At 44.3% G+C, this 26649-nt stretch overlaps 1 protein-coding gene across 2 annotated transcripts in view; it reads left to right on the top strand.

Annotated features, from left to right (window-relative positions):
• The first annotated feature begins 935 nt into the window (after positions 1–935).
• LOC113406196 (ubiquitin-protein ligase E3A-like) overlaps positions 936–26649 on the top strand; it is a 96100-nt gene continuing 70386 nt past the window's right edge. For both annotated transcript variants that reach the window (XM_026649395.1, XM_026649391.1), the window contains exon 1: positions 936–1276. The gene's annotated coding sequence lies outside the window, so the exon portion shown is untranslated. The remainder of the gene's footprint in view (positions 1277–26649) is intronic.

Raw genomic sequence — 26649 nt, 5'->3', positions numbered from 1 at the left:
TCATTGGATGACCCTTGGTTCTTGTTAAATGAAGGGGTAAATCACACTTCCGTATTCACTTTCTCCACACTATTCGTGACTTTATAGACCTCTATCATATCCCCCCTTAGTCATCTGTTTTCTAAATTGAATGGTCCCAGTCTTTTTAATCTATTATGATGTGGAAGCTGTTCCAACCCCCTAATCATTTTTGTTGCCCTTTTTTTGTACTTTTTCCATTTCCAATATATCTTTTTGCATGAGCTTTTCCACAGCTGCAGACAATACTTGGCATTTCTGCTGTAGCTGGTCCCTTACAGTTGCCCACTTGGGGTGAGAGGGTAGCAGGATTTGACTTCACAAAGCCAGGGTCCTGCAGACAAGTCTCCTTCACTCTGGGACTCATCGTTAAAGCACTCCCTGCCTGAGCACTAACTGAGGCAGGAGGTCGGGTGGAAATAGCTTGTGATCACCCAGTTGAAGGCCGAATCCTAAGGCAGCCGCACTGCTGGGCAGGTAATTAAGGCTCATGGTTGGGCAACCTTAATCCTGGCCTTTCCTAACTTTCGAGGGCTCGACCTTGCAACCCCATTACTGCACCTTCACGCAGCGTGTGTGTAACCACCCCAGAAGTGCTGACACAAGCCCATGGATTGTACACCCCTCTCTCGACGGGGGGGGGGTCTGGCTCGAGACTGAACCCTTGGGCTTGGCAGTCTCTCTTTCCCCTTCCTCTGCTGCCCAACTCCCCTCCTCCCCGCGAAGGGGTGACTGTCCGGCCCCAAGATGGCCGCCAGCGCGCGGCCGCCTAACCGCTGCGTGCCGACAGCGTCCGCCGCGAGACCCTCGGCTGCCTCCGCGCCCCGCCCAATGGGAAAGGTGGGAACTCTATGGTTCCGGTCGGAAAGTAGCGCGCCCTGATCTCGAGCGCGGTGCATGCCGGGATACCCTGCTATGCCCGCGAGTCCTCCGAGGCTGCGCCGCGGCGATATTCGTGTTTCTCCCAAGATGGTGGCGCTGGGTTCGGGGTGAGAGAGGCGCAAAGCGGGCCCTGCCCACCTCCCCGACCGACCGCCGCCGCCGACCACCCCCAGCCCGGACCGCCGGCCTCGCCCTCAGCCACCGCCCTCCGGACCCCGCCGAGGCCGCAGCCCCGTCCCCTCGCCGCAGACCGGCCCGGCACAGGCAGCGGCGCCGCCTCCCCCGCCGCGAGAGCAGCGCGGGCCCCGCATGAGCCCGGGCGGCAGCAGCAGCGATAGCGTCAGGGCCGCGCCGGGGAGCAGGCCGCAGCGCACAGGTCCGTACGCGGGGGTTGGGGGGAGGCTCAGCCCGGTCCGGAGACAGGCGCCGCCGGGCCCAGGCGCGGCCCTCCCGCGTGTCCCTGCTGGGACAGTTTCGGTTTCGCCGCTGGGGTTTGCGGGGAGGCCTCCGCTCTCGGGGCGGGGATGGAGCGGGGGGCGGCTGCCCAGGTGCCAGGAGATGGGGGTCAGTGGTGACCCCCGAGACAGGGGGTAGGTGCGGGTGGGGCCTCCGTTCTTTGGGGGCAGGTGCCCACGGGGCAGGGTACGTGGTGTGAGCGGCCTTCTGTGTCTGGTGCACACGGTGTAGGAGGTCTCCTTGAGAGTAGGGGGTGGAGAGGAAGCATGACCAGTGCTTTGGGCATTAGCTGGGGAGATGTCAAGTCCCTGCTCTGTCACCAACTTCCTGTGTGACCTTGGACACGTCACTTAGCCTCTCTAGGTAGGTCTACATGGCATTTTGGAATCCACAGGAGCAAGCTTCAGGGCCTGGGGCAATGGACTTGAGCTAGCAGGGTCGCTCTGGTGCTTTAAAAATTGTTGTGTAGATAGCGCTTTGAAGTTGTGGTGTGGGCCGGAGCTGGGGTTCTGAAACCCTGGCCTCCACCCTGAGCCACAACTTCAAAGCACTGTCTACACAGTTACTTTCAGAGCACTAGCAGGAACCGCACTAACCTAAGTCTGTGGACCCAGGCCAGAAGGTTTGCTCCCGTGGGTTTCAAAACACTGTATAGACTGTGCCTCAGTTCTTTAAAGTGCAGATAATAGCACTTTCTTATCTCACACAGTGTTGTGAGTTACAAATATTAAAGATTAGGAGCTGCTCACATGCTACTGTGATGGGGGCCATATAAATGTGGTAGGCTATTCAAGGGGGTAAGCTGACTTGCTTGTGTAATATGTCGTCCTGGTTGAAGAGTTGGACTTCCTGAGCTGTAAACAAGCTGTTCTTTAGTTCACTTTATTTAGTTAATGTTGATTGCAGGATTTTTTTGCTTTTTGTGCCAGTGTTTAGCATCAAAAAACAAAACAAATACTTTGGCTGGATTCTGCTCCTTGCACTCTTTCTGATCCCGTTTCAAGTTATAACATAACCGAGTTAAGTTAACTATAAGTTATAACTGAGGGTGAAATGTTCTGAAGTTGTACCAGTGGCTGAGGTAAATGCTGGAGCTGTGGAAATGTTTTTATTAAATTGATTAGTTATAAGGTTTGTAAGTGTTTATAGTTTACATATGCTATCTTGTTAGGGTTGTTACAGTCAAGGAAAGCTTTTCTTCACTTTCTGTGTAATACCCACACTGTCCCTGGGTTCTAAGCATCTTTGGGTGGGAAATGTGTTCTAGGCACCATTCTTGTGACCTGATACTTGCAAGAAGGCCCTGCGTGTATGGACTTCAGTGGGACTCTGTACAGATGCAAGGGTCTGCAAGGATCAGTTTGCCGAATCCGAGTCTTATTTGGTGCAGGACGTCAAACCTACTGTATCTATGGCAAAAAGTCAGTTTTAGGGCAGAGACCTTGGATTTTTATTTTATTTTAATGAGAAGTGGCTAGCACATTTTGTGTGCTACCAAAACAAATAATTTTAATACATCATGTGCACTCAAAAAGCAAAAAAGCTGGGAAACAGACTTAAAGATACAGATTCTATCATGTTATAATACTATGAACGTTAGTGTTTATTAGTGTGTGTGAACTGTAACCATATTCATCTTGTAAATTAAACCTCTAAAATATGTATTATAAAATTAATTTGAATAACTTTCTCACATAACATCCATCATATTGACTTATATACATATTCAGATTTTCATTATTCCTAGTTCTGGTCACTTTTAGCTGCGCATCTCCGTCAGAACAACTGTAATTTTGTGTCGACTGTTACAACATAAACCAGTTTTAGAAAAACTGGTTATCACAGTATTAGGTAATATATGGCATTATTTATCACACTGGAATTTAAAAGAAGATCCTTGTTGTGTCTACTCTAGTGTTTTCCATCACTACAATATGAGTACCTCCCAAGAATTTAAAAATAAATAAAAACAGCCATACTGGGTCACACCAATGATCCATCCATCTAGCCCAGTAGCCCGTCTACTGTCAGTGGTCAATGCCGGGTGCTTCAGAGGGAATGAACAGAATAGATAATCAAGTGGTCCATTCTGTGTCGCCTGTTCCCAACTTCTGGCAAACAGAAGCTTTGAACACTTCAGAGCATGGTTTTGCATCTCTGCCCATCCTGGGCAATAGCCATTGAAGGACCTATCCTCCATGAACTTATCTAGTTCTTTTTTGAACCCTCTTTTAGTCTTAGCGTTCTCAACATCCTCTGGCAAAGAGTTCCACAGGTTGACTGTGTGTTGTATGAAGAAATACTTCCTTTTGTTTGTTTTAAACCTGTGCCTATTAATTTCATTCGGTGACTCCTAGTTCTTGTGTTATGAGGAGTAAATAACACTTCCTTATTTACTTTCTCCACACCAGTCGTGTTTTTATAGACCTCTGTCATATCTCCCCTTAGTCATCTCTTTTCCAAGCTGAAAAGTCCCGGTCTTATTAATCTCTCCTCATGTGGAAGCTGTTCCATATCCCTAATAATTTTTGTTGCTCTTTTCTGTACCTTTTCCAATTCCAATATATCTTTTTTGACATGGGGTGACCAGATCTGCACGCAGTATTAAAAATGTGGGCATACCATGAATTTATATAGCAATATGATATTTTCTGTCTTATCTATCCCTTTCCCAATAATTCCCAACATTGTTCGCTTTTTTGGACTTTTACTGATATTTAAGTAAAAACATGAATCTTCATTCCTAGGTTTTAAGAGAAATCGTTTGATTTGCTTATTTATTTTTGGTTTTGATTTTAGTGCGAGTGGGTGTGTGCGCCTCTGTCTTTGAGAAAAGAAGTTATAGAAGGAAAGTTAGGTTGAAGACATTAGTTTTGTATTTAGCTCTGAAAATGGTAAGTTCATGGTCATTATTACCTTTTGTGGAAGTGAGTTCCATAGGATAAACCCAGCTCCTGTGGAAATTCCAGCTTCGCACTGTACCTCTCTTCCCTTTAAAAATTCACACAAGTTTGTTTAGAGCTCATTCTGCTTATTGCTGCAGTTGTAAGAGGCAAATGTCAATGATATTCCTTGTGATTGGCAGTTTTTGTGGATTTTAGTTAACTAATGAAAGAAAAGCATCGGTAGGTAGTATTAAATTGGCTTTTTAAAAATAATATTTAAGGTTTGTCAAATACAAATTGACACAAATTGTCACATTACCCAACTTGTCCCATTATAAAGTCTATTTTCAGAAGGCTTATATTATGTTTTATATTATGTTGGGCTGAAACTTATTACAGAACTTGTTGGCCAAGATAGATATTTCTTAAGTTAATTAAAACTACACTTTTAGCATGCAAAATTTAAAAAAGCATGATCATAATGCTATTGCAAGACCTTAATAGGTTTATCTACACTAGGTTATCTTCTCAATTTTCCCACCATAACTACTCCCTGGTAGTGGTACTAGCGTAAACAAGCTGTTGGAGTTTTAACCACCATGTAAACTAAACCAATACACTCCGGTTGCATTTTCAGTTCATAGAGCCCTGAAAAGTTGTGCATCTTGCAAATGGCTCAGTTTTTCCAGATTCATTTTTTGTTATAATAAAGCAGAGCTATTGATCACTTCTCTGCATCAGCAAAGTTTTCTGTTCTGTCCCACGGTGATACGTTTCATGATGTATCATAACAGGCTTTGTGGGATGTGTAAAGAATTTAATAGCTTAATTTAGACTTATTAATAACCTGAATCCCCAATTTATCCAATATTCTGGATACTTGAGACACTTGATATACAGTTCTGTACAGTTTAATGTCATTGCTTTTATTTTAACAATTTAAGTGTTGATGTAGAATGCAGGTGGGATATTTTAATTCTGTATGCTTGTTTAGCAGCTTCAATAATCCTTTGGATATGACACCGTCAATGCTTTTTTATCAACCTCAGTTCTGTATTAAACTTCCATACTGTTGAAATGTGATGTTTTGAATGCATAAAAATCAAGAAGTCTTTCCTACCAGCTAGTGATGATAGGAGTAGGTCTATTTGTAGTTCCCTCCTAGTAGATGTTCATGTAAGTAGACAGGCAACGTATTTCTGCATAGGGCTCATGGAGAACAAGTACCGTATATACTCATTCATTAGCCCGTTCGTTTATAAGCCGATCCCCCAAGATGGATAGGTAAAAATAGCAAAAACTGTATGAACCTTTCATAAGCTGACCCTATATTTCAGGGGTTGGCAAACTTTGGCTCCTGGCCCATTAGGGTAAGCCGCTAGCAAGCCTGGACGTTCTGTTTACCTGGAGCGTTCACAGGCACGGAGCCCCTCAGCTCCCAATGGCGGTTTGCCATTCCCAGCCAAAGGGAGCTGCGGGAAGTTGTGCCACTTCCCGCAGCTCCCAGTGGCTGGGAACGATGAACCGTGGCCACAGGGAGCTGAGGGGCTCCATGCCTGCAGACTCTCCAGGTAAACAAAACGACAATGTGTTAGATATTCAATTCAGTGATTCCATAGAGTTTAAAATCATCAAATTTTGGTGTAGACCCGTTTATAAGCCGACCCCCGCTCTTTGATGCATCATTTTTTTTAACCAATAATATTTGGCTTATGAACGAGTATATACGGTACTTGTGCTGCTTTGGTGTGTGGTAGTCCTTGGGCCATGCTTTTTGCTTTTGGCCTACATGTAATGAAAATGACTGCCTATGCACTAAGGGCCTGATTTTCAGAGGTGCTGGGCACCTGCATTTCCCATTGATGTTAATTGGACTTGCTGATGCTCAACAATTCTGAAAGTCTCATCCTGAATCTCTTGATTTCCTTTCCACCATCTCCCTACAGGCCCTCTGTGCTGAAAGGTAAATAGAAAGAGGTTCCATTGATCCTCTTTTCTCTCCCAGCCTTTCATGGAGCGGGGATTTGGGATCTTCCACACACATACTTGGAACAGGAGAGCGAAGGAGAAGATACGGTGATATTCAAACTGATTACTTTCACATGAATGGATCCTTTATAACAAAGGAGGCACTGACACATTTCTGTAGGGGGCTGAGCATGGGAAAGTTTAGGTGTTTGATTTTCCTCATAGCTATGAAACTGGTCCACACTTCTCTCCAGGAATGCTTATGCATGTAGTAGCTAGATCTTTTGGCCTGCTAAACCCAGGGTTGTGAGTTCAATCCTTGAGGGGGCCATTTGGGGATTTAGTTAGGGATTGGTACTGCTTTGAGCAGGGAGTTGGACTAGATGACCTCCTGAGGTCTCTTCCAACCCTGATATTCTATGATTCTGTCTCCTGAGTTGAGTTTGGAAAGACCTACCAATGCTTTACTGTATGTCTACACTGCAGTAAAACACCCATGGCTGGCCTTTGTCAGCTAATCCGCACTCGCAGGTCTCAGATTGCAAGGCTGTAAAATTGCATTGTAGCCATTCAAGATTGGGCTGGAAGCTGGGTTCTGAGATTCCAGCCCAATCCCGAACATTTACACTGCAATTTAATAGCCCCGAAGCCTGAGCCCTGCAAGCCCCAGCAGCTGCCATGGGCCAGCTGTGGGTGTTTCATTGTAGGGTAGAAATACCCTTAATGTTTTGTGTCTCTTCTCATCCATGACAGCATAGGGAGATAACCCTTGCTGCACAAGATGTTTCCCAGATCTGCTTCCTGACTCTGCAACAAGAAAGGAGAGGGAGGCATTAAACAAGGGCCATTCACTCTAACAGGAATTCTCTTAAAAGAAAATAAATCCGTGAAATCCTGGAGAAACAGGAATTTTGCATTCACAAAAGTTTGAGGAGGGAGTCAAAGGTAGTAAAACAGGTGTCTGGTGTTGTGAAGGTAAGTTACTAAATGAAGTAGAAAAAACTTCACTTTTTTGGAAGATGACAGTACTGAACATGGGAAGTCTATGATTTTATAGACCTCTATCATATCCCCCCTTTGTTGTCTCTTTTCCAAGCTGAAAAGTCCCAGTCTTATTAATCTCTCCTCATATGGCAGTCGTTCCATACCCCTAATCATTTTTGTCGCCCTTTTCTGTACCTTTTCCAATTCCAATATATCTTTTTTGAGATGGGGCGACCACATACGCATGCAGTATTCAAATTGTGGGCGTACCATGGATTTATATAGAGGCAATATATTTTCTGTCGTCTTACCTATCCCTTTCTTAATGATTCCCAACATTAAAATAAAAAAAAATAAAATTAATGGAGATATCCTATCTCCTAGAACTGGAAGGGACCTTGAAAGGTCATCGAGTCCAGCCCCCTGCCTTCCCTTGCAGGATCAAGTTCACTAGCAGGACCAAGTAACATTCTGTCCGCTTTTTTGACTGCCGCTGCACATTGAGTGGATGTTTTCAGAGAATTATCCACAATGACTGCAAAATCTCTTTGAGTGGTAACATCTAATTTAGACCCCATCCTTTTATATGAATAGTTGAGATTATGTTTTCCATATGCATTACTTTGCATTTATCAGCATTGCATTTCATCTGCCATTTTGTTGCCCAGTCACCCAGTTTTGAGAGATCCTTTTGTAGCTCTTCGCAGTCTGCCTGGGACTTAACTATCTTGAGTGGTTTTGTATCATCTGCAAATTTTTCCACCTCACTGTTTATTCCTTTTTCCAGATCATTTATGAATATGTTGAATAGGACTGGGCCCAGTACAGACCCCTGGGGGACACCACTATTTACCTCTCTCCATTCTGAAAACTGACCATTGATTCCTACCCTTTGTTTCCTATCTTTAAGTAGTGAACAAGATAGAAAGAACTTGGTCATTGAGAGGTCCGGGAGAGAGCAGTACTTAGACATGCTCATGTGTAGGGCCCTACCAAATTTATGGTCCTTTTTGGTCAGTTTCATGGTCACAGGATTTTAAAAATCGTAAATTTCATGATTTCAGCTATTTTTAAATCTGAAATTTCAAAGTGTTGTAATTGTAGAGTTCTGACACAAGAAGGAGTTTGGGGGGGGGGTACGCACAAGGTTATTGTAGGTCGGGTTGTGGTACTGCTACCCTTACTTCTGCGGTGCTGCTGGTAATGGTGCTGCTTTCATAGTAGGACAGCTGGAGAGTGGTGGCTGCTGGCTGGGAGCCCAGTTCTGAAGGCAGCCGCAGCACAGAAGTAAGGATGTCAATACTGTACCACGCCACCCTGACTTCTACCCTGCTGCCTGCAGAGCTGGACCATTGGCCAGCAGCCGCCACTCTCCGGCCATCTAGCTCTGAAGGCAGCAACACAGAAGTAAGGGTGGCATGATATGATATTCCCACCCTTACTTCTGTGATGCTGCTGGTGGGACTCTGTCTTCCGAGCTGGGTATCGGTCCAATGGCCGCTCAGCTCTGAAGGCAGCACAGAAGTAAGAATGGCAATAACGTGACTCCCTTAAAATAACCTTGAGACCCCCCATGCAACACCCATTCAGGTCAGGACCCCCAATTTGAGAAACGCTGGTCTCCCCCCATGAAATCGGTATGGTATAGGGAGAGGAATTATTTCAGCTCAGTACTAATGTGGACACGAGAACAAATGGATATAAACTGGCCGTGGGGAAGTTTAGGCTTGAAATTAGACGAAGGTTTCTAACCATCAGAGGGGTGAAATTTTGGAACAGCCTTCCGAGGGAAACGATGGGGGCAAAAGACCTCTCTGGCTTCAAGATTAGGCTAGATAAGTTTATGGAGGGAATGGTTTGATGGGATAACGTGATTTTAGTCAATTAGGCAATAACGTTCCATCGCTGGTAAAATGAGGGTCCGGCTGGAGAATCTTGCCTGTATGCTCGGGGTTCTACTGATCGCCATATTTGGGGTCGGGAAGGAATTTTCCTCCAGGGTAGATTGGTAGAGGCCCTGGAGGTTTTTCGCCTTCCTCCGCAGCATGGGGCAGGGGTCGCAAGCTGGAGGATTCTCTGCGACTTGAAGTCTTTAAATCACGATCTGGAGACTTCAACAGCTGAGTTAAGGGAAAGTGGGTGGGTCAGCTTTTGTGGCCTGCATCATGCGGGAGGTCAGACTAGATGACCATAATGGTCCCTTCTGACCTTAAAGTCTATGAGTAAAAGCACACAAAAGACCATATTTCACGGGGGGGGGAGGGAGACCAGATTTCATGGTCCGTGACATGTTTTTCATGGTTGTGAATTTGGTAGGGCCCTGCTCATGTGTGAATTAATAGATCTGTAGATGCGAGCGTGTTAACTCATATTGATAGGTGGCGACAGGGAGACTTTCATGTGAAGAGGAGGAGAACTATGTGGGGGGTGGATTGTGAAGCAGGGAATAAAGGATAAACAGGCTTATTGATTAAACTATAATATAAATGAAACAGTAGAGTAAGGCCTGGTCTACGCTACTGGATTAATTCGGATTTAGCAGCGTTAATTCGAATTAACCCTTCACCCGTCCACACAACAGAGCCATTTAGTTCGAATTAAAGGGCACTTTAAATCGATTTCTGTACTCCACCTCGACGAGCGGAGTAGCGCCAAAATCGATTTTGTTAATTCGAATTAGGGTTAGTGTGGCCACAAATCGATGGTATTGGCCTCCGGGAGCTATCCCACAGTGCACCACTGACCGCTCTGGACAGCAATCTGACCTCGGATGCACTGCCCAGGTAGACAGGAAAAGACCCAGGAAAATTTGAATTTCATTTCCTGTTTGCTCAGCGTGGAGAGCACAGGTGACCACAGATACCACAGATACCTCAGCTCATCAGCACAGGTAACCATGCAGGCTGATAATCGAAAAAGAGCACCAGCATGGACCACACGGGAGGTACTGGATCTGATCGCTGTATGGGGTGAGGATTCAGTGCTAGCAGAACTTCGTTCAAAGAGACGAAATGCCAAAACTTTTGAAAAAATCTCCAAGGGCATGATGGAGAGAGGCCACAATAGGGACTCAGATCAGTGCCGCGTGAAAGTGAAGGAGCTCAGACAAGCCTATCAAAAAACAAAGGAGGCAAACGGTCGCTCCGGGTCAGAGCCGTGGACATGCCGCTTCTACGCAGAGCTGAATGCAATTCTAGGGGGGGCCGCCACCACTACCCCACCTGTGATCGTGCAAACCGGGTCTGGGATAGTCTCTACACCTGAGGATTCTGAGGATGGGGAAGAGGAGGAGGAGGAGGATCTTGCAGAGAGCACCCAGCACTCCGTTCTCCCCAACAGCCAGGAGCTTTTTCTCAGCCTGACTGAAGTACCCTCCCAAGCCTCCCAAGCCAGTAGCCAAGACCATGACCCCATGGAAGGGACCTCAGGTGAGTTTACCTTTTAAAATATAAAACATGGTTTAAAAGCAAGGTTTTTTAATGATTATTTTGCCCTGAGGACTTGGGATGCATTCGCAGCCAGTACAGCTACTGGAAAAGTCTGTTAACGTGTCTGGGGATGGAGCGGAAATCCTCCAGGGACATCTCCATGAAGCTCTTCTGGAGGTACAGTAGATTCATTAGAATGAAGAAAATTTTTTCCAGGGATAGACTTAAAGGAAGTAGTGATCTGCTTCTCTTTGAGGCTCCCCTAAGACTTTCTCCCAAACTATCTATAAAAACCATTTCATATCAACTGGAAGAAAGGGCCAGTTGATTCAATATAAATATCTTCTTTTTAACCATCAACATTTTTTTTAATAAGTTGAGCCTGCTTTCCCTTATCAGTTTTACAAATCCCTGGTTGGAGGGAAGTAGGGATGGTGTCGCCTGCTTCAGTTTTTTCTACTACCTCCTTCCACCTTTCCTACCCTTTTTGCAGAATAGTGGAGAATTCAGAGGAAGAGCTGCAAATGCTCAGCTGTGTGGGACTAATTGGTGAGGTCTTTGAATTCTCACTTCAGTGGCTGAGGCAAGAGGAGTGAGCCAACCACTTCTTTGAAGCATCCTGCTCATTTTTTTTACTTGGGTGTGTGTGTGTGTGTGTGTGTGTGTGTGTGTGTGTTTTAAGAGAGACTTCTGATACTCAACTGAACAGAAAACGTGGATTTTCCTTGGTGGGTGAAAGAGGCTTTATAGTTTTGATGTGTGCATTCGCTGTCGTATAACTACATGGATTGTAAGGCCTGGTCTGCACTTAAAATTTAGGTTGCTATAGCCACAGCGCTCAGGGATGTAAAAAATCCACATCCCGAGTGCCATAGCTGTGCCAACCTAACCCCCAGTGTAGATGCAGCTAGGTTGATAGCTTCTGACAGCTTAGCTACTGTCACTCAAGGAGATGGTGTTCCTGTCATAATGGAACCATTGTGATAAGCTGCATCTACACTACAAAGTTATGCCAGCATAGCTACAGTGCTGTAGCTGTGTCGCAACAGACACTGTAGCATAGACATGGCCTTAGACTTTTCAGCCAAACACATTGCAGCTTTCATCCAAGTCATTTTAAAAGTATTGCTACACGTTTACATACATTGTTAGCCCACTATTCTTACACCTTTTTTTCAAAATCCCACAAACCCACGCAGTCCTCCTTGCTGTCCACCATCTCTGACAGAAGCATGGAGCCTGCACAGCTCTGCACTGTTGTCATGAGTGTTACAAGCATAGGGCGCACAATCCTGTAGCATTTGCAGAGCCACAAGAAGAACCAAATGAATGGGGAACAGCCTTCCTTGGAGGATGGATGGCTGTGGGACATAGCGAGAACCAATTCAAGGTTGTTGGTGGCGTTCATGGAGCAGCTCTAGACAGTGTCACACTGCTTCTGGGCCTGAGAAACAAACACTGGTGGGATGGCATCATAATGTGAGTTTGGGATGATGAGCAGTGGCTGCAGAACTTTTGGACACAGAAGGCCACATTTCTTGATCTGCGCTGAGCTCATCCCAGCCCACTAGTAGAGAGACACCAAAATGAGAGCTGCACTAACAGTGGAGAAATGAGTGGTGATCGCACTGTGGAAACTTGCAATGCCAGTTTGCTACTGGTGAGTTGGAAAATGGACTGCAGGGGCAGTTTTGATGCAAGTGTTCAGGGCCATTAATCGCCTCCAGCTATGCAAGACTGTGATTCTGGGCAATGCGCAGGACCTAGTCGATGGATTTGCAGTGACGGCACACACATCCCTATTTTGCCACCAGGCCACCTTTCCACTGAGTACATCAACAAAAAGGGCTATTTTTCTATGGTTATGCAATCATTGGTGGATCACTGGGGATGCTTCACCGACATCAATTTGGGCTTGTTAGAGAAGATACATGACACTCACATCTTTAAGAATAATAGGACTGTTCAGAAACTACAAGCAGGGACTTTCTTACCTGACCGGCGGATTACCACTGGGTGGGAATGTTGAAATGCCAGTAGTGATCCTGGGGGACCGAGCCTTCTCCTGGGTCATGAAGTGAAACACCTGCCACCTCGACAGCACCAAGGAACCATTCAGCTACTAGCTCAGCAGATGCAGAATGACAGTTGAATGTGCTTTTGGTCGTCTGAAGGGTCACTGGCATTGTTTACTCACAAGATTGGACCTCCAGTGAGAAAAATATCCCAATGATTAGAGCTGCCTTCTGTGTCCTGCATAATATATGTGAAGCAAAGGGGGAAAAGATTTTTCCACCAAGGTGGAGGTGGAGTGGCTGTCTGCTGAATTTTAACACTCAGGTACAAGGGCTACTAGAAGAGCTCAACATGCTGCTATATAGCTCAGGGAGGCTTTGAAATATAGTGAGCAAGAGTAGTGTGTGGTATACTCGACCTCGCCCTGCTCTTTTTGTGGCCTGGTAAGGATCATGTGGTTACTGCTGTACATGTAGGAATATAATATTCAGTGCACCTGTTTTGTTTTGCGTGATCCTATGAGTTGTGTGTCACCGTTACTATGAACTGCCTTTCTGCCAGAGCAATTCAGTCAATTCAAGAGAGACCAGGTGGATTTTAACCATTTTTGAAAACTACAATAGAAGTAAGTAAACAATCTCACTCCCTGCTGGGTGGTCCAGCGAGGCATACCGGCTGCAGGCAAATGAACCTTTTTTTTTCTTGTTTAGAGTCTCTCTACACCACCACACAGAGAAACTCTTCACACCCTCCTATATATCCTAAATTACGCATGTGCCTTGTAATAGTTACATGCAGGGTGGATTTGATTAAATCAGTTTGATTTAAATCATGATTTAAACCACTAGTCAGGAAGACTCGATTTAATCATGGATTTCTACATAAAAGTGCATTCTTGTTGGTTGTTATAATCTTAATACATATTCTTCATCACTCGGAGATAGATGTAGGTTTCATTTTTAGAAGGTACACACTATACATCTGTAAAGTGATTTATTTTGAAAACTTTTCAGATTAGTTTTACAGCTATATCAGAAAATGAATGATTGTTTGGTTATTTCATTTACCAATTGAAGCAGATATTTATGAAGTCATTTGGAGGTGAACTATTTCCAATTCAACAGGTTAATCATTAATATTTGGAGGATTTTCTTGCCATGCTGTATTAGGAGGAGAACATTACCAGACAGACATTTAAATTATTTTATTTAACTAAAACAACAACATTATGTATTCTGGATTTTTTTTCTTCAACAGGAAACATATGTTTATACAAAACCAACATTTGAATTTAGTTAAACATTCAAGTTTTTTAAAATCAGTTTTGTTTTTGTTAAAATTGTTTTTAACCTAAATAGTTAAATGCATTTTTTAAAAAAAAACAAAAGTTAAATCGACTGTCAGCCAGGTCAACATGAGAAACTTAAAATATTGGCTTCTGCAGCTAACTCAGTCGTCGTCACCTTCATTTTCCTGGTTGTTCATAATCTGGAAAAGAAAAACAAGCTTTCCTGCTTTTTCAGGTCCCAAACAATTTCTCAAATTGGAATGAATTAGTCCAAAGGAAGAAAATATTCTTTCTACACCAGCAGAAGAAGCTACTGCTATTAAGTGAGATTATCACTTCAACCGTCTCTGAATCCAAGTGCTTAAGTGACTTCCACCAGTACACTGGTGTGACTTTCTTTAAAACATCATCGGCAAACATATATTTCTTGAATGGTTCACCCTTAGCTCTGAAGTTTATTATGGTTGGCATTATGGAAGGATGATTGCTGGATGTCCATGTCATAGCCAGGAAACATTTTCCAAAGTTCACTGCAGCCAATTCAGCTTACTGAGCCAAATGTATATTACATTTGCTTGCAATCACTGTCTAATTGCCAGGATCTGTAAGAGCAAAGCCAGTGTAGGCTTTTCCATCAATGTGGTATAACGAACCATCTATAAACCACACCTGAATAGATTTTTGTTTAGGAAAAGATTTCTCATCCCATTTGGAGCCCCAGAAAGATATTTCTTTCTGGTGCTCAGTTGAAGAAGTGGGCACTCATGGGGTTCCCACCTACCAATAATCCTCAAGCAGTTTTAGATGGTTCAGACAGGGTCTTTTACCTGCAAATCTCAATCCATTAAAGCCAAAGTCCAGCGAGCCAGTTGAGAATTTGATACCTGCCCATCTTTAATTTGTCCAGAGAAGATATTTTAGAAGGGTGTGAAGAGTCCTAAGGACTATGTGTTTAACCCGTAATAGATTCTGAATGGCCCAATACACTGCTAGAACTTGATTTTTTTTTTTTTTGCTTGCAGAAAATTGGAGCATAAGCTTGTCATGTCATCTGACGAAGTGGGTATTCACCCACGAAAGCTTATGCTCCAATACGTCTGTTAGTCTATAAGGTGCCACAGGACTCTTTGTCGCTTTTTGTAGGTTAGGATGTGCTAGTGCAGCTATCTGGGCAATTTTTGATTTTAAGCCCTGGACTACTTGATTGTGTTCAGACTTCCATTCCCAAATTTCTCCCTTCTTGAGAAGTCTATACAGTGGTTTAGCAATTTCAGCAAATGCTGGAATAAATTCCCTATTGAATCCTGCTAATCTCAAAAAGGATCTCAACTCATGTTCAGAGTACTTGGACTTACTCCTGAAGGGGCTGTCTGCTATCAGGGCCAATTTCAGTTCCCAGAAAGGATACTTTATTCCTGGCTATCTGAATCTTCTTCCCATTTAATTTTAACCCTGTCTCACTCAGTAGTTTAAACAACCAAGTTAGGACTTCTCTGTTTGCTTCCTCAGTTTCTGAGGCAACTAATACATCGCCATCATGTACCAATACCTGATCAGTTTCCAAAAGAGGAGCCAGAAACTTGGTTATGTCTGCATGAAATAATGTGAGAGAGTTATTAAATCCCTGAGGAAGTAGGGTCTGTGTAAACCAGGGGCAGGCAACCTATGGCACGCTTGCCAAAGGCGGCACGCAAGCTGATTTTCTGTTGCACTTACATGGCCCGGGTCCTGGCCACCAGTCTGGGGGGCTCTGCATTTTAATTTAATTTTAAATGAAGCTTCTTAAATATTTTAAAAACCTTATTTACTTTACATACAACAATAGTTTAGTTATATGTTATAGACTTATAGGAAGAGACCTTCTAAAAACTTTAAAATGTATTACTGGCACGCGAAACCTTAAATTAGAGTGAATAAATGAAGACTCGGCACACCACTTCTGAAAGGTTGCCGACCCCGGGTGTAAATTGTGACCTTTGTGCATGAAAGCAAACTTATATTTCTGTGCTTTCTGGGGCCACAAGGACAGACCAGAAGCTATTAGTTAAATCAAAAATAGAAAACCACTTCTTTCCATCAGTTACTCGTTCTAATAGGTCCTGATAGGATGCCACCACTGAGGCAACTGCAGGAGTACGTTGATTCAATGTTTCTTATAATCAGTGATAGCATGGATGTCTGGAGAATGTCACTCCCAAGAATCCCTATATCATCTTCCAAATTTTGTTTGTCAAATTTTGTGTCGGTCTGCGCCCCAGATATTATTATTGGAATTTTATCTCTAAAAGGTATAAAGGGGGTTGACCAGTTTATCTATCCAATTCATGTCTCCTGGATTTTAAGGACCCATGTGCACTCGGTTCTGCAGTTAAGATACGTTTTGACGCCTTGGTATCCACTAACATTTTGTATTGCCTGTCATGATTTTAACATTGGGATGCCCACAGGAATCCCAGGATAAGGGAACCTCCATGGGTTGGTGGGGCATGTTGCCCTATTGTGGACAGGGAGCACTAGGCTCCAGTCCTGGGTCACCACCCAAGGTTCTAACTGTGTTTGCAGGTACAGATTTAGAAAAAGTCTTTCCAGGTGCTTAGAAAGTGTCATTATTAACTTCCAGTATGGAATTCTTTACTTGATATCTTCATTTTGTTTTTTAAATGGTCCCTTAATTCAGAATAAGGCGGCCTCTTTTGATCTTTTCCTTTATCCCTTTTTATCTCTGAGGCCCTTTTCCTCTCCTTCCTTTTTCCCTTGAATGGTCACAACAGATCTTGTTTTTCCTTTTATCTTTAAACCCTGCCTAGCGGAGCTATCCTGCCATGCTCCATATGCAATGAGGATTTTGCCATGGGTATTGTTTGCATTGACCAGCAAGGCAATCCTATTCCTAAAACCAGGATGGAATCCTACTATTAATCTTTGTAGACCAGATTATCACAGTTGGCATCTGGGAAGATTAACTCATAGCCTCCCCAAAAGTGAGCTTCAAAAGCCTGAGGGGTCTCATACTCCCTTTGTTTTGTATTCTACAAATACTTTTCCCCTAAGAGTGTGGCACTAGATTATTTTTAGCTTCTCTTAATTGTGGTTTCTCATCTAGACACTTACCTATAATCTCAGTGGAAATAGCTGATTTGAGATTGGGTGTCAGTGAAACCGCAACCACTAAACAAAAATCTTGATTTGTCCATTCATTTACTTTAGCTTCTCTTTCCCAGTTTGGAAGCCAGCTCTTGTTAAAGGTCCCATGGACTGAACAATGGCTTGAATTGTTCAGGAAAAAGTGAAGTAGTCTCATTTACCACTTCTTCGCGGTCACCATTTTGATTGCCCCCCTCAGTGGGTCTCCACCTGACATGATTGCTTCTAGTGACAGGGACCATTGGATTAGGGCAATGGTTCTTAACCTATTTACCATTGTGGGCCGTATCCAGTACTATCTGTATGGCCCCAAGGATATCACATGGCCCACAGCTGTGTGCTGATGGGCTAGGTTGAGAACCACTGAATTAGGCTGACAGTCTCTCTGATCTGGATCATCATGCCATAAATCACACTTATAATCATAATATGAGGGATATAAATCTCCCTCGTTGTCGTTCCTCTGAGGAGGAGGGTGTGGACTCTGTTGCATCGGAACCTATAATGGAAGCCATCTTACCCGTTTCACTTGCAACTGGATTTGTAATTTAGCAATGGTTTGATTGCAGTGACCATGGGAGGCTGCCCGTTTCCGTCCCTGGTTCTCATGCATTAAAGCTCAAAGGACAGATCAACTGTCTTTAATTCTTTCTCTAATTCCCCTACTTTTTGCCCAAGTTGTTGGCATTTCTTGGACAGTGTCACATTTTCATTAGTGACTGTTTCCATTGTTACTGAGGAGCTCAAAATGGAGCCTTGAGCAGCCTGCAGATTGCTCTAATGCTGATGGGCATGCTGGTGTCCCGCCAATTAGACTTGTAAGTCCTTCAGGGCTTTCTGGACCTGACTCAGTCTTTCATGGGATTTGGTGCTCGCCTTCCAACATCCTTGAATGAGGGTGTTTTTCCTAATGACCCTTTTAGGCTTAGTTGCCATCAACTTTCCCCATTGCTTTTGGAGCAAATCCCAAAGAGGATCATTGAGAGTCCGCTATGAAGGCATCCTGGGACCAGTAAGGCCCCCTGTTGGAGGAGATGTAACTTGAATATCTCTTCCTTCCCCATCCTCTCTTCTGTAGAGACTTTTTAGCCCACTACAATCTGTCTTCGAGAGACTAAGATATCTTCCCCCATCTGGATTTCAAGGTTGCAGTCCTGACCCCAAGTACTGTAATTTTGAAATCTGACAAGATCCACTGGTCCTCACAGGGGACATCAATTATTACGAACTGCCCTTCCTCTCACCCCCGATCCCAGAGTAATTCTGTCAAAATTGAGAGAGATCAAGTGGATTTTAACCATTTATAGACAACTACAGTAGAATCTAAATATGTGATCCTAGGCTACTATACAGCAAGTAAGTAAACAATCTCGCTCCCTGCTGGGTGGTCCAGTGAGGAGTACCAGTTTGGGCAGATGAATCTTTCTCTCTGTTTAGAGTCTGTCACCCTTCCACTACATGCCATAAAGAGAAGCTCTAAACATATATGCTAAGTTATGCATGCGCCTTGTGATTGTTATGTGCACATACACCGCATGTCCAGACATATCCAACTATGGCTCCCCCTACTGTCAGAAAATGTGAAACACATGCTAAAAGGTAAACAGTAAAACAAGAAGGGTAAAGGTGCTTCACTCCAGAGATACTGGAGCGTCTAAGGTAGAGCCTTGCCTGGGACTATTTTTTTAGTCCCGCCCTGCCCTGCAATTTCCACTCCCACCTGCTGTTGCATTGTTTCTTGTATTTTTATCCTGCTCCCATCCACAAAACCTTAGATACCACAAATCCCTCAGGAAACAGATCCCTGCATGCTATTAAAAAAAAATCAGTTTATATATATAACTGAATTCAGACACAATTTTTACCACTAAAAGAATAAACCAAATACTGCTTAAACCGTGTAAAAAATACTTTAACTCCTGTTATGATAGACATAAAATCTTCCTATCCCTCACTTAGATTTAAGTATTAAAACCTTTATTAAGAAAAACTTGGTTTATATTACTGACATTCTATTTATGACAGACTGATGAACGATTTACTGTTTTCCTGCAAATTACCACAGTGTGTTTTGTTTTTGTTTTGGCATCCCAATTCTGCCTATAACAAAGACTGTCACAGCACATGAAAAGATGGGAGTTGCCTTACCAAGTGGGGGGGGGGGGGGTCAGTGCTAACGAGCCAATTCAATTAAGGTGGAAGTGGGCTATTCTCAACAGTTGACAAGAAGGGGTGAATACCAAGGGAGGAAAAATCACTTTTGTAGTGCTAATGAGGCCTATGTGATTAAGGTGGCTCATTTCAAACAGTTGACAAGAAGATGTGAGTATCAGCAGGGGGAAATTAGTTTTTGTAGTGACTCATCAACTTCCAGTCTTTGTTCAGGCCTAATTTGATGGTGTCCAGTTTGCAAACACCATCATAGGACCTAACCACATCAGCCACACCATCAGAGGCTCATTCACCTGCACATCTACCAATGTGATATGTGCCAGCAATGCCCCCTCTACCATGTACATTGGCCAAACCGGACAGTCTCTACGCAAAAGAATAAATGGACACAAATCAGACATCAAGAATTATAACATTCAAAAACCAGTAGGAGAACACTTCAGTCTCCCTGGACACTCAATAACAGACTTAAAAGTGGCAATTCTTCAACAACAAAAATTCAAAAACAAACTCCAATGAGAAACTGCAGAACCGGAATTAATTTGCAAACTGAACACCATCAAATTAGGCCTGAATAAAGACTGGGAGTTGTTTTTGCTGATACAGACTAACACGGCCACCAGGTCAGCTCCCAGACTACTGCACTGGGCAGCACAGCATGGGGGAAGAGATGACCAGCCCTCTGTGGAGAAAGAAGTGGTTCAGGACTATTTAGAAAAGCTGGGTGAGCACAAGCCCATGGGGCCAGATGTGCTGCATCCGAGGGTGCTAAAAGAGTTGGCGGATGTGATTGCAGAGCCATTGGCCATTATCTTTGAAAACTCATGGCGATCGGGGGAGGTCCCGGATGACTGGAAAAAGGCTAATGTAGTGCCCATCTTTAAAAAAGGGAAGAAGGAGGAGCTGTGGAACTACAGGTCAGTCAGCCTCACCTCAGTCCCTGGAAAAGTCATGGAGCAGGTCCTCAAGGAATCAATTCTGAAGCACTTAAAGGAGAGGAAAGTGATCAGGAACAGTCAGCATGGATTCACCAAGGGCAAGTCATGCCCGACTAACCTAATTGAATTCTATGACGAGATAACCGGCTCTGTGGATGAAGGGAAAGCAGTTGACATGTTATTCCTTGAATTTAGCAAAACTTTTGATACGGTCTCCCACAGTATTCTTGCTGGCAAGTTAAAGAAGTATGGGCTGGATGAATGGACTATAAGGTGGATAGAAAGTTGGCTAGATCGTTGGGCTCAATGGGTAGTGATCAATGGCTCCATGTCTAGTTGGCAGCCGGTATCAAGCGGAGTGCCCCAAGGGTCGGTCCTGGGGCCGGTTTTGTTCAGTAGCTTCATTAATGATCTGGAGGATGGCGTGGATTGCACCCTCAGCAAGTTTGCAGATGACACTAAACTGGGAGGAGTGGTAGATACGCTGGAGGGTAAGCATAGGATACAGAGGGACCTAGACAAATTAGAGGATTGGGCCAAAAGAAATCTGATGAGGTTCAACAAGGACAAGTGCAGAGTCCTGCACTTAGGACAGAAGAATCCCATGCACTGCTACTAGGGACCAAGTGGCTAGGCAGCAGTTCTGCAGAAAAGGACCTGGGGGTTACAGTGGACGAGAAGCTGTATATGAGTTGACAGTGTGCCCTTGTTCCCAAGAAGGCTAACAGCATTTTGGGCTGTATAAGTAGGGGCATTGCCAGCAGATCGAGGGATGTGATCATTCCCCTCTATTCGACATTGGTGAGGCCTCATCTGGAGTACTGTGTCCAGTTTTGGGCCCCACACTACAAGGATGTGGAAAAATTGGAAAGAGTCCATTGGAGAGCAACAAAAATGATTCGGGGTCTGGAGCACATGACTTATGAGGAGAGGCTGAGGGAACGGGGATTGTTTAGTCTGCAGAAGAGAAGAATGGGGAGGGATTTGATAGCTGCTTTCAACTACCTGAAAGGGGGTTCCAAAGAGGATGGAGCAGATGACAGAACAAAGAGCAATGGTCTCAAGTTGCAGTGGGGGAGGTTTAGGTTGGATATTAGGAAACACTATTTCATTAGGAGGATGGTGAAGCACTGGAATGGGTTACCTAGGGAGGTGGTGGAATCTCCTTCCTTAGAGGTTTTTAAGGTCAGGCTTGACAAAGCCCTGGCTGGGATGATTTAGTTGGGGATTGGTCCTGCTTTGAGCAGGGGGTTGGACTAGATGACCTCCTGAGGTCCCTTCCAACCCTGATATTCTATGATTCTATTATGGCAGTGGGACCTGCAGGATCCCAGTCCCGCTGCAGGGTTCTAGTTTAAGGATGCAGCCTATATGGGAGCTCTCCAGTCCCCTAACATTAGGTAGTAACAGCTACACCTCTATCCCGATATAATGCGACCCGACATAACACACATTCGGATATAACGCGGTAAAGCAGCGCTTCGGGGGGGCGGGGCTGCTTTACCGTGTTATATCCGGCAGCGGGGCTCCCTGCAGCGGCCAGAGCCCGGGGCTCTTTAAATCACCGCTGGAGCCCTGCCACCGCTACCCAGGGCTCTGGCAGCAGGGCTTGGGAGGTCCTTTAAATCACCGCTGGAGCCCTGCCGCTGCTACCCCAGGGATCTGGCAGCGGGGCTTGGGCAGCGCTTTAAAGGGCTCGGAGCTCTGGCCGCTGAGGGGAGCCCCGGGCCCTTTAAATCACCGTCGGATCCCTGCCGCCACTACCCTGATATAACTCGGTTTCACCTATAATGTGGTAAGATTTTTTTGGCTCCCGAGGACTGTGTTATATTGGGGTAGAGGTGTAATTGGTTGCTTTCAGAACTGCTGAGCATTTGGTTGCATATATTGTGAAATAATAAAGATGAATTATGTTCCAAATAGTAGAATTTTATTCTGTAACAAAATCAGTGCAAAAAAACCCAACCTGTGTAATTTTAAAACAAATACATTAAAATCTTAATAAAACCTAATAAATTAAGAGAACAGAACTTATGAAGGGGAAAGAATGTTCATGTCCATTCCAGCTACACATACACCAACTGTGGCTTTCACAGGTCAGTGCATGTGAAGCGGTGATTGTCTTTCATGTCCCACAGGGTAGAGTGTTAGCGGTAGTGCAGCAACCCCGATACCATGTGGAATGTTGAGCAGTTCCTGGGTGTAGGAACTTCCCAGTATTGAGTTCTCAATGGGCTGCAGAGGGGGGCGAGCCCAGGATTGTTGAACCTGCAGGTCCACCAGTCTGCAGCATCAGTTTGCTGCCTAAGAAGCTCCATTATGTCCTGGTGTATCTCCCTTTCCTTTTCCTGCTTGGACTCTTGGATCTTTCTCCTCTCCACTATTTCCTTCTCCAAGTTGTCCACAGAGTTCAACCTCCAGGCCTTGTGCTCATGGTCCAGTGCAGCATTGGCTTGCAGGATTACATGGAACAAGTCATCCTGAGTCCTTTTTTCTCATCCGTATCTGGCTTAGGCATTCTGCGGGTGTGGAGGGGGAGACCCTGAAGGCTGCAATGGTAGCAGCTGAAGATAAAACACTCAGAAGTACCATTGTCAGCACATTCACTACAGAAAGTGAAACTTAAGATGCTGAACTCACTCCTCTTGCTCCCTAAAGTTTTAAGCACTACAGTCTCACTTCTGTTTGGGAATGCTTATGCAAAGCACCAGCCATGGTGAGTATGGCCTGCCAGGGGTTGGGGAAGTGAGGAGGGAATTGCTTGGTTGCATGATTCTAGTAGTGTAGGTCAGTGGCACTGAATACAGGCACTCTTTTCTGTAGGCACTGATTGTTTTAGCTGATATCTTTCTCAATGTCGCAAAGGCAGAGAGAACACAGCTGCTGCCAGCGTCCCGAAGCCACCTGGGCCTGTATGCTGCTAGCCTGGGTACTGAAATGGTGCCTGCTGAAGTTATTGCTGAGTGGTGTGGGAAAGTGTCCTAATATGGAGGAAGAAATAAGGCAGCCCTCCCTAGAAACCTTCAGCAGAGGATTTCAGAGGATCTCCAGGAAATATTCATCGAGATCTTTCAGGAGGATTCCAGGGACATCCCTGTGTACATAAACAAATGGCTCTACATGGCGCCCCTACCTAACTCTAGAGGGGAATGAAAAGCAGATACAACTCTACTTCTCTTGGTTGTGCCACTACCTCTTCTAGCCTGAGTAAATTAATGAAAAGTCAAAAGATGAGTCCTGCTACTTTGCGGGGAAGGGAGGGAGGCATCCCTGTAATAGAAAATTTATCTAAGTACTTACCCAAGGTTCCTTCCCATGCATTGGGCTCACCTGTGCTCAACTGGCTGGACTACAGTGCAGTCAAAAACAGATCCTTGTTCACTGCCCAGCTGGATCCCCCAGTTGCCTGTCCCCCATACTCTTTCTCCTCACTTTTCACAGCAGGGGCCTGTGACTCTGGCTCATCAGAGGTATCCACAGTGCTGGAGGGGACAGGGTGTATCAGCAGAGTATGGCATGCAGCTCTTTGTAAAAGTGACATGTCTGAGGCTTGACACCAGATCTCTTGTTGGCCTCCCCGGCCTTCTGGAATGCCTGCCACAGCTCCTTGACTTTCCTTCAGCACTGCTGCTGGCACCTGTTGCATCCCTTCTACTGTATCCCCTGAGCAATCTGCTCATAGATGTTGACATTTATACGGCTGATCCAGAGCTGTGCCCACACAGCCTCTTCTCCCCACAGGCCCAGAAGATCCAATATCTTCTGTATACTCCAGGCAGGAGTGCATCTGGAGCATGTAGCCAGCATGATCAACTGGCCAATTGCACTCAACTATGTACAGCTACTAGATGTGCTCACCAAGCCAGGCAATCAGTGTAGACACGTGCACAACTAGGTCAACGTAAGCTGCCTTACTTCAACCTAACTTTGTAGTGTAGACTAGGCCTGAGTACACTTCCCAGACCTGAAGAAGAGCTCTGTGTAAGCTCAAAGGCTTGTCTCTCTCCAATAAAAGATATTATTTCACCCACCTTGCCTCTATGATTATTTCATAGCAGTTCCAGTGTCCAAAGTCTTGGTGCTAAAGGAAAGGGTTAGGAATGCCTGTAAATGCCATACGTTATTTTAAACTGAAGTTTATAACTGAACATTTGTTAGTCTGTTGCAATTTGGTATCATTTTACCAAAAAGCTACTACGTTTGTGATGTTGGAAAGTAGAGCCCAATGTAAGATTGTAAACATGAAATATTCCACTTGTATTGTTCTCATGTCCTTATCCTTTTGTTAGGAAAAGATTTACATGATTTGCCATTGTTGGACTACAATGCTGCTTGTTCCAGATATCTCTCTTTGGAAGTTGACCACCATTAGGACCAAAAGGATGCTTATTTTAATGTTTGTATTTTAAACTGTATAGTGTTTTATGCACAACTCTTATGTGAACATCCATAATACTGAGCACATGTCTATAGTTTCCTTTAAAGTAACTCTTGATGCTGGTTGCAGTTGCACTTGATGGTGACACTAATGCATTAGGCAGGGAATATAGACTGATGGGTGAGTGAATGTACTCTGTTAGTCAAGCAGGAGTGTATGTGCCAGTCAGAATGAAGTGATGTGATTTGATGCTTGGGCATCAGTTTCATGTTTTAAAATTCTTCATTGATATTTCATGCAGTACAACTGTTTTCTTCTCAATTATTTGGACCAGTTCCAAACAGCAATTTTTTTGGCAATGTCCATTATGATAGCCTGTACAAAGTCAATTTGTTTCTTATTATAGTAAAGATGTGTGCCACAGGAGTGCTGGTAAGACTAATCTTTGTTTTTTGGTTCCAGTCACATGACATGGGTCAAGGTTACATAACTCTTAGACCCCTGTCACTTGCAAGGGGTCTGTGTCCACTGAATCCAGGGCTTAGCTTACCTCACCACCACCACCACCCCCCCCCCCCACTCTCCTCTTACTTGGATATTTTTAAAAATAGAATGGAACAGGTACCAAACCTAACCTTGCCAGTTAATAAAACGCAGATAGAGTATCTTAGTCATGTGGCTGTCATGAACCACTTTGACAGGATTATTCTAATTCTTATTGAACAATAAATATGAACTCTGAAGCTCAGTTGTTTCCTGATCATATAGCTACTTCTCAAAGATCTTCTATAGTGGCCAGTTCAGCTGCTGAGACAGATTCCATCTGCTATTGGATGTGGTGGTGGATGTTGAAAGACAGCAGGGTATACTGCGAGTCAGGACACCTGGGTTCTGTTCCAGGCTCTGCCACTGTCTGTCTGTGTGACCTTAGGCAAATTGTCTTTGACACCACTTCTCCTGCTTTGTCTTTTCTTTTTAGACTGTAAATTCTGAGGGGCAGGAGCTGTCTGTTTTGTACAGCTTAACGTGGTGAGGTCTCAGTCATAATTGGGCTCTCTAGGAGTTACCCTCTTCTGATTATGATCATAAATGTTCAGTGACTGAGTGAATTTATGGTACTTCTCTTAGCACATGCTACATTGTTCGCAGCATTCTGGATGTCCTCAGACAGAGAGATATTGTCTTGCTTAGTTTCATCGTGTATTAACTTGATATGCATAGTATGGCTTTGCAGATTGCTGTTTATCTTTTCAGGTTGCCAGCCACTTTGATACCTGATATTCCTGTGTTGGTCACAGTATTCTTGAAATTCTTTAATGACTTTATTTAGTAGCTTGTAATCCTCTTCGTGCTACTGTTGAAATATACTGTCATTCTTCAGTGTCTCTGGACCTGCCACTTTTAGTGTGTGGAGAACTTTGCTTGTTTCAGATTCTTTGCAATATCCCCTGCTTCCAGGAAAATTGTAAACATTACAATCACCTCCGTTTATTCCTTTCCAGATTGAGGGATTCATGTGCTTTCATATGATCCATTTTTTTAAATTTATATTCCGACACGAAATAATAATGTGGGCACACTGTTGCTTATAAGAGACTAATCTTAATTTCCTAATCCCAGTCACATGTCATGGGTGTCAGAGTAGTTGTCAGTAAAGTAGTAGCTTTGGGTACGTCTACACTTACCTCCGGGTCCGACGGCAGGCAATCAATGTTCTGGGATCGATCCCGGAAATGCTCGCCGTCGACGCCAGTACTCCAGCTCGGCGAGAGGAGTACGCGGCATCGACGGGGGAGCCTGCCTGCAGCGTCTGGACCCGCGGTAAGTTCGGACTAAGGTACTTTGAATTTGAATTTGCGTACCTTAGTCCGAAGTGGGGGGGTAGTGTGGACCAGGCCTTTGTTTCATGTGCCACACAGGCTACATGGTTGAATAAAGTTTTAAGACAAATTTTCATGTAGTTTGCATAACTTAAAGAGGTCACAGTTCCACTTGTGAGTACCTAATCTTTTACTGGAATAGGTGTGATGGCACCAAAGAATAGAGTGTGTGTGTGTGTGTGTGTGTGTGTGTGTGTGTGTGTGTGTGTGTG

The sequence above is a fragment of the Terrapene carolina genome, unplaced genomic scaffold, assembly GCF_002925995.2.
Source record: "Terrapene carolina triunguis isolate 2854851 unplaced genomic scaffold, T_m_triunguis-2.0 Scaffold23, whole genome shotgun sequence".
In the NCBI taxonomy this organism is placed as follows: domain Eukaryota; kingdom Metazoa; phylum Chordata; order Testudines; family Emydidae; genus Terrapene; species Terrapene triunguis.
Note: the sequence above shows the minus strand (reverse complement) of the source record. Positions and strands in the feature narration are given on the sequence as shown.